Consider the following 9,799-nt stretch of genomic DNA (forward strand, 5'->3'; position numbering starts at 1 on the left):
AACTTTGCCCCAGCCCTGCAAGGTATTGTCACCTAGTTGATGTTGTATTTTTATTTTCATTTGTTTCAATGATTTTTAATTCCCATCTTAATTTCTTGATTGACCCAGTGATCTTTCTGAAGCATGTTGTTTAATTTCCATGTATCGTATGGTTTCCAAAGTTGTTTTCTATTGATTTCTAATTTTTTTCCACTGTGATCTGACAAGAAGCTTGATATGACTTAATGACTTAATTTTTTTAAAGTTTAAGACTTGTTTTTTGTCATAACATATTGCCTATTCTATAGAATGTTTCATGTGCTTTTGAGAAGAATGTGTATTCTACAACTATTGGATGACATATTTTGCAAATGTCCGTTAGATCCATTTGGTTTAAAGCCTGATTTAAATCCGGTGTTTCAGCCAGGCATGGGGGCTCGTACCTGTAATCCCAGAACTTTGGGAGGCCAAGGCAGGTGGATCACATGAGCCCAGGAGCTCAGTGCTAGCCTGGGCAAATGGTAAAACCCTGTCTCTATCAAAAATACAAAAATTTACCAGTCTTATAACCCGGCCTCAAAATAAATAAATATATAAATCCAGTGTTTTAGATGATCTGTCTACTAAGAGTATGGTGTTGAAATCCCTCACTATTATTACATTGACCCATGCTCTTTAGATCTAGTAATATTTGCTTCATGAATCTGAGTTCTCTAATATTGGGTGCATGTATATTTATAATTGTTACATCCTCTCCATGGATTGATCTCTTTTTCATGATACAATAATATTGGGGTTTGTTTTCTGTTTGTTTGTTTTTCTTTTAATGGTCTAGCCAGTCTTCTGTAGGGCTGCTGCCATTTGCTGGGGGTTCACTCCAGACCCTACTTGCCTCAGTTATTCCCATACCTGGAGGTATCACCAGTGAAGACTGTGAAACAGCAAAGATGGCATCCTGCCCCTTTCTCTGGAAGCTCCATCCCAGAGGGCTACTGATTTATTGCTGGTTCCAACAGGCCTGTAGGAGGTGGCTGGAGACTCCAGTTGGAAGTTCTCACCCAGTCAGGAGGAACATGATCAGGGACCCAGTTAAAGAAGCAGTCTGGCTGCTTTGTGGTAGAGCAGCTGTGCTGTGTTGGGGATTCTTTCAGCCCCCGTCTGGTTTGGGCTTTCCAAGACCCAGAAGCTGGACTGGCTGAGAAGCCTGAATGGCTCAAGTGGTAACCTGCCTTGCCCCTCAGGCACTCTGTCTCAGGGAGAATTTAGAGCTCTGTTGGCCCCATAGAACATGGGTGGGGGTGGCCAGAGGCTCTGACTTGAAGGACCCTGCTGGGAGGATCTGCCCCATGAGGAGGAGTGGATTGGAGTCCCACTTAAAGAAGCAGTCTGACCACACCTCAACAGAACAGCTGTGTCATGGTGGGGAACCACCTCTGTCCCCGTTGGCTTGGACTCTCCAAAGCTTGCAGGCTGGAACGGCTGAATCATCCTAACCTAGGTGGCAGCCCTCCCCTCCTCAGGGCACTCCATCCTAGAGAGAGTTCAGAGCTCTGTTCATAATATGTGCAAGCAGGCATGGCCAGAAGTCCCAGCTGGGAGGTCCTGCCCAGTGAGGAGGAATGGATTGGGCCCACTTAAAGAAGCAGTTTGGCCACAGCATGGCAATGGAGGGACCCTTCCTGTCTGGACCATTTGGACTCTCCAAAGCCCAGAGGCTGGAACAGCTGAGTTGACCAAACAGCAGAGATGGTGCCCACTCCTCCCCCTGCCCACAGGGGGCTCTGTCCAGCCTCAGGCAGGCTTCACCCACCTTGTCGCTGGTAGCTGGCTGGAATTCCAAGCCAGTGGGTCTTATCTTGTGAGGTGCCATGAAAGTGTGGCCCACAGAACAATGCTGTTCAGCTCCCTGGGTTCCACCCCCTTCCTAGGGGTATGTGCAGCTCTCTTGCCCTGCATGAGTTGCAGACATGTATGTTGGGGATCCTGAGGCTGGAGTATGTAAAGCTACTGGGTCTCTTTGTGTGCCTGAGCATCTGCTCTGCCAAGACTCCACACAACTCTGTGTGTCAGCCCCAAGGCCCTGATGGGCTCACAAGGGGGTCTCCTGATCAGCAGATTGCAAAGATACATGGGAAGAGTGTGGTTTCCAGGGGTTGCACAATCACTCACTGCTTCCATTGGCTGGGGGTGAGGGTTCCCTTGGCTCAGTGTCACTCCTGAGTGAGCCATTTCCCCACCCTGCTTATCTTCATGCTCCATGGGTCGAGTTGTCCTAATCAGTCCCACTGCAAGAACCTGGATATTTCAGTTGAAGGTGCTGTATTCACTTGCCTCTTTCATTCCTCTCTCTGAGCGCTGCAGACCACAGCTGCTTCTAATTAGCCTTCTTGGCCCCTTTGACAAAGGACTCTTAGTAAGAGGACCTCAGGGCAGGGGTTAAAAACATGTTGAACTATGTTTAAATAGTAGCTTTACTGCTTACTCTCTAGTATCTTCACCTTTCTGATACTCATTGCTTTTCTTTTGAAAAATGTGGATAATAATTTTACTGAGCTCATAGGGTATTTTTGAGGATTAAATAAGTTTGGCAATAAGCTTAGAATAGTAGGCTGCCTATATACTTCCTCAGTCAGAATTGGATGAGAAATTTGGGTAGAATGGATTTTGCTAGTAGAAGTTCAGGAAAAGAGAGGAATATTAATAGATTCACTTGGAGGGAAGACGAGAGGCAGAAGCAAAAGATAAGGATTTATAGTAACTTTTGCGATATCATAGCATGCGAAAGGTAGATATCTGTGTCACATGGCTGTCCCTAGCTTAAAAAGAGCCTGAAAAAGCAAGTGTCTCAACTGGGGTTGAGTACATTATTACCACAAACAAAATTAAGGCTCCTATTAGTAAAGAAAGGTAGAAATAAATACTGGGTAGTCAATAAAGTGTCTGACACAGTCTCATAAGATAGGCAATAATAGTATAGTGTGCTTGTTTTCAAAGTAGAAGTAAAAGGTGACTTCCAGAAATCACATTGTTCTCTATTTCATTCAGACTCTACTTGGTGTTGTTTCTAATACTTTAAGAAATTTATTGTCAAGCTAGACATGGTTCACATGAGATTTTAAAGTATGGTGAGAAGTTTGGAAATTACTTAGGAAGTTTCTCAATTTAGGTTGAGAAAATTTGTTTGTAGTGCAAGAAAGTCACTGTCCTTAAATATCTCATAGATTATTATGAAAAAGAGGACTCAGACTTGGTTTTTTTATAACTCCTAGTGATAGAAGTAGAATTAATAGGCAGAAGTTGGTTTGGCGGAGCAAGATGGCCGAATAGGAACAGCTCCAGTCTACAACTCCCAGCGCGAGCGACACAGAAGACCGGTGATTTCTGCATTTTCAACTGAGGTACTGGGTTCATCTCACTGGGGAGTGCCGGACGATCGGTGCTGGTCAGCTGCTGCAGCCCGACCAGCAAGAGCTGAAGCAGGGCAAGGCATCGCCTCACCTGGGAAGCGCAAGGGGGAAGGGAATCCCTTTTCCTAGCCAGGGGAACTGAGACACACAACACCTGGAAAATCGGGTAACTCCCACCCCAATACTGCGCTTTAAGCAAACAGGCACACCAGGAGATCATATCCCACACCTGGCCGGGAGGGTCCCACGCCCACGGAGCCTCCCTCATTGCTAGCACAGCAGTCTGTGATCTACCGGCAAGGCAGCAGCAAGGCTGGGGGAGGGGCGCCCGCCATTGCTGAGGCTTAAGTAAGTAAACAAAGCTGCTGGGAAGCTCGAACTGGGTGGAGCTCACAGCAGCTCAAGGAAACCTGCCTGTCTCTGTAGACTCCACCTCTGAGGACAGGGCACAGTAAACAATAACAAACATAGCAGAAACCTCTGCAGACGCAAACGACTCTGTCTGACAGCTTTGAAGAGAGCAGTGGATCTCCCAACACGGAGGTTGAGATCTGAGAAGGGACAGACTCCCTGCTCAAGTGGGTCCCTGACCCCTGAGTAGCCTAACTGGGAGACATCCCCCACTAGGGGCAGTCTGACACCCCACACCTCACAGGGTGGAGTACACCCCTGAGAGGAAGCTTCCAAAGCAAGAATCAGACAGGTACACTCGCTGTTCAGAAATATTCTATCTTCTGCAGCCTCTGCTGCTGATACCCAGGCAAACAGGGTCTGGAGTGGACCTCAAGCAATCTCCAACAGACCTACAGCTGAGGGTCCTGACTGTTAGAAGGAAAACTATCAAACAGGAAGGACACCTACACCAAAACCCCATCAGTACATCACCATCATCAAAGACCAGAGGCAGATAAAACCAGAAAGATGGGGAAAAAGCAGGGCAGAAAAGCTGGAAATTCAAAAAATAAGAGTGCATCTCCCCCAGCAAAGGAGCACAGCTCATCGCCAGCAATGGATCAAAGCTGGACGGAGAATGACTTTGACGAGATGAGAGAAGAAGGCTTCAGTCCATCAAATTTCTCAGAGCTAAAGGAGGAATTACGTACCCAGCGCAAAGAAACTAAAAATCTTGAAAAAAAAGTGGAAGAATTGATGGCTAGAGTAATTAATGCAGAGAAGGTCCTAAACGAAATGAAAGATGAAAACCATGACACGAGAAATACGTGACAAATGCACAAGCTTCAGTAACCGACTCGATCAACTGGAAGAAAGAGTATCAGCGATTGAGGATCAAATGAATGAAATGAAGCGAGAAGAGAAACCAAAAGAAAAAAGAAGAAAAAGAAATGAACAAAGCCTGCAAGAAGTATGGGATTATGTAAAAAGACCAAATCTACGTCTGATTGGGGTGCCTGAAAGTGAGGGGGAAAATGGAACCAAGTTGGAAAACACTCTTCAGGATATCATCCAGGAGAACTTCCCCAACCTAGTAGGGCAGGCCAACATTCAAATCCAGGAAATACAGAGAACGCCACAAAGATACTCCTCGAGAAGAGCAACTCCAAGACACATAATTGCCAGATTCACCAAAGTTGAAATGAAGGAAAAAATCTTAAGGGCAGCCAGAGAGAAAGGTCAGGTTACCCACAAAGGGAAGCCCATCAGACTAACAGCAGATCTCTCGGCAGAAACTACAAGCCAGAAGAGAGTGGGGGCCAATATTCAACATTCTTAAAGAAAAGAATTTTCAACCCAGAATTTCATATCCAGCCAAACTCAGTTTCATAAGTGAAGGAGAAATAAAATCCTTTACAGATAAGCAAATGCTTAGAGATTTTGTCACCACTAGGCCTGCCTTACAAGAGACCCTGAAGGAAGCACTAAACATGGAAAGGAACAACCGGTACCAGCCATTGCAAAAACATGCCAAAATGTAAAGACCATCGAGGCTAGGAAGAAACTGCATCAACTAACGAGCAAAATAACCAGTTAATATCATAATGGCAGGATCAAGTTCACACATAACAATCTTAACCTTAAATGTAAATGGACTAAATGGTCCAATTAAAAGACACAGACTGGCAAACTGGATAAAGAGTCAAGACCCATCAGTCTGCTGTATTCAGGAGACTCATCTCACACGCAGAGTCATACATAGCCTCAAAATAAAGGGATGGAGGAAGATTTACCAAGCAAATGGAGAACAAAAAAAAGCGGGGGTTGAAATACTAGTCTCTGATAAAACAGACTTTAAACCATCAAAGATCAAAAGAGACAAAGAAGGCCATTACATAATGGTAAAGGGATCAATTCAACAGGAAAAGCTAACTATCCTAAATATATATGCACCCAATACAGGAGCACCCAGATTCATAAAGCAAGTCCTTAGAGACTTACAAAGAGACTTAGACTCCCATACAATAATAATGGGAGACTTCAACACTCCACTGTCAACATATAGACAGATCAACGAGACAGAAAGTTAACAAGGATATCCAGGAATTGAACTCAGCTCTGCAGCAAGCAGACCTAATAGACATCTATAGAACTCTCCACCCCAAATCAACAGAATGTACATTCTTCTCAGCATCACATCGTACTTACTCCAAAATTGACCATGTAATTGGAAGTAAAGCACTCCTCAGCAAATGTACAAGAACAGAAATTATAACAAACTGTCTCTCAGACCACAGTGCAATCAAACTAGAACTCAGGACTAAGAAACTCAATCAAAACCGCTCAACTACATGGAAACTGAACAACCTGCTCCTGAATGACTACTGGGTACATAACGAAATGAAGGCAGAAATAAAGATGTTCTTTGAAACCAATGAGAACAAAGATACAACATACCAGAATCTCTGGGACACATTTAAAGCAGTGTGTAGAGGGAAATTTATAGCACTAAATGCCCACAAGAGAAAGCAGGAAAGATCTAAAATTGACACTCTAACATCGCAATTAAAAGAACTAGAGAAGCAAGAGCAAACACATTCGAAAGCTAGCAGAAGGCAAGCAATAACTAAGATCAGAGCAGAACTGAAGGAGATAGAGACACAAAAAACCCTCCAAAAAATCAATGAATCCAGGAGTTGGTTTTTTGAAAAGATCAACAAAATTGACAGACTACTAGCAAGACTAATAAAGAAGAAAAGAGAGAAGAATCAAATAGACGCAATTAAAAATGATAAAGGGGATATCACCACCGACCCCATAGAAATACAAACTACCATCAGAGAATACTATAAACACCTCTACGCAAATAAACTGGAAAATCTAGAAGAAATGGATAATTTCCTGGACACTTACACTCTTCCAAGACTAAACCAGGAAGAAGTTGAATCCCTGAATAGACCAATAGCAGGCTTTGAAATTGAGGCAATAATTAATAGCCTACCAACCAAAAAAAGTCCAGGACCAGATGGATTCACAGCTGAATTCTACCAGAGGTACAAGGAGGAGTTGGTACCATTCCTTCTGAAACTATTCCAATCAATAGAAAAAGAGGGAATCCTCCCTAACTCATTTGATGAGGCCAACATCATCCTGATACCAAAGCCTGGCAGAGAGACAACAAAAAAAGAGAATTTTAGACCAATATCCCTGATGAACATCGATGCAAAAATCCTCAATAAAATACTGGCAAACCGGATTCAGCAACACATCAAAAAGCTTATCCACCATGATCAAGTGGGCTTCATCCCTGGGATGCAAGGCTGGTTCAACATTCGCAAATCAATAAACATAATCCAGCATATAAACAGAACCAAAGACAAGAACCACATGATTATCTCAATAGATGCAGAAAAGGCTTTTGACAAAATTCAACAGCCCTTCATGCTAAAAACGCTCAATAAATTCGGTATTGATGGAACGTACCTCAAAATAATGAGAGCTATTTATGACAAACCCACAGCCAATATCATACTGAATGGGCAAAAACTGGAAAAATTCCCTTTGAAATCTGGCACAAGACAGGGATGCCCTCTCTCACCACTCCTATTCAACATAGTGTTGGAAGTTCTGGCTAGGGCAATTAGGCAAGAGAAAGAAATCAGGGGTATTCAGTTAGGAAAAGAAGAAGTCAAATTGTCCCTGTTTGCAGATGACATGATTGTATATTTAGAAAACCCCATTGTCTCAGCCCAAAATCTCCTTAAGCTGATAAGCAACTTCAGCAAAGTCTCAGGATACAAAATTAATGTGCAAAAATCACAAGCATTCTTATACACCAGTAACAGACAAACAGAGAGCCAAATCATGAATGAACTTCCATTCACAATTGCTTCAAAGAGAATAAAATACTTAGGAATCCAACTTACAAGGGATGTAAAGGACCTCTTCAAGGAGAACTACAAACCACTGCTCAGTGAAATAAAAGAGGACACAAACAAATGGAAGAACATACCATGCTCATGGATAGGAAGAATCAATATCGTGAAAATGGCCATACTGCCCAAGGTAATTTATAGATTCAATGCCATCCCCATCAAGCTACCAATGAGTTTCTTCACAGAATTGGAAAAAACTGCTTTAAAGTTCATATGGAACCAAAAAAGAGCCCGCATCTCCAAGACAATCCTAAGTCAAAAGAACAAAGCTGGAGGCATCACGCTACCTGACTTCAAACTATACTACAAGGCTACAGTAACCAAAACAGCATGGTACTGGTACCAAAACAGAGATATAGACCAATGGAACAGAACAGAGTCCTCAGAAATAATACCACACATCTACAGCCATCTGATCTTTGACAAACCTGAGAGAAACAAGAAATGGGGAAAGGATTCCCTATTTAATAAATGGTGCTGGGAAAATTGGCTAGCCATAAGTAGAAAGCTGAAACTGGATCCTTTCCTTACTCCTTATACGAAAATTAATTCAAGATGGATTAGAGACTTAAATGTTAGACCTAATACCATAAAAATCCTAGAGGAAAACCTAGGTAGTACCATTCAGGACATAGGCATGGGCAAAGACTTCATGTCTAAAACACCAAAAGCAACGGCAGCAAAAGCCAAAATTGACAAATGGGATCTCATTAAACTAAAGAGCTTCTGCACAGCAAAAGAAACTACCATCAGAGTGAACAGGCAACCTACAGAATGGGAGAAAATTTTTGCAATCTACTCATCTGACAAAGGGCTAATATCCAGAACCTACAAAGAACTCAAACAAATTTACAAGAAAAAAACAAACAACCCCATCAAAAAGTGGGCAAAGGATATGAACAGACATTTCTCAAAAGAAGACATTCATACAGCCAAGAGACACATGAAAAAATGCTCATCATCACTGGCCATCAGAGAAATGCAAATCAAAACCACAATGAGATCCCATCTCACACCAGTTAGAATGGCAATCATTAAAAAGTCAGGAAACAACAGGTGCTGGAGAGGATGTGGAGAAATAGGAACACTTTTACAGTGTTGGTGGGATTGTAAACTAGTTCAACCATTATGGAAAACAGTATGGCGATTCCTCAAGGATCTAGAACTAGATGTACCATATGACCCAGCCATCCCATTACTGGGTATATACCCAAAGGATTATAAATTATGCTGCTATACACATGCACACGTATGTTTATTGTGGCACTATTCACAATAGCAAGACTTGGAATCAACCCAAATGTCCATCAGTGACAGATTGATTAAGAAAATGTGGGCACATATACACCATGGAATACTATGCAGCCATAAAAAGGATGAGTTTGTGTCCCTGTAGGGACATGGATGCAGCTGGAAACCATCATTCTCAGCAACCATCACAAGAACAGAAACCAAACACCGCATGTTCTCTACCTATAGGTGGGAACTGAACAATGAGATCACTTGACTCGGGAAGGGGAACATCACACACCGGGCCTATCATGGGGAGGGGGAGGGGGAGGGATTGCATTGGGAGTTATACCTGATAAATGATGAGTTGATGGGTACACCAACATGGCACAAGTATACATATGTAAATAAACCTGCACCTATGCACATGTACTCCTACAACTTAAAGTATAATAATAATAAATAAATTTAAAAAAAAGAAATAGGCAGAAGTTACAACAGGGAGACCAGGAATTCATTCAACATGAGGAAACACATTTAATCAATATAACTATTCAACAGCCACAACAAATAATTCATTATTAAAAGTGTTTAGGAAGATTCTAGATGACTGATTACTGGGAATCTATAAAAGATATTTAGGCACTGTATGGGGGATTTAGCAGAGTTGAAATTTGAGGTCCTTTAGAACCTAGAAGTACTTTGGGAGTTATACAGTATTTTTTCCATTATCTACCTCCAACATTCCCCGAGCCTAACTAAAGAAGGTCCTGAAGAAAGATATAGCTCATGCATGCTATGGAGAGCAACTGGGGATCATCTAGCAATACGTGTAAATCGAACGAAGTACAACAA

The sequence above is a fragment of the Papio anubis genome, chromosome X (assembly GCF_008728515.1).
Source record: "Papio anubis isolate 15944 chromosome X, Panubis1.0, whole genome shotgun sequence".
Classification (NCBI taxonomy): domain Eukaryota; kingdom Metazoa; phylum Chordata; class Mammalia; order Primates; family Cercopithecidae; genus Papio; species Papio anubis.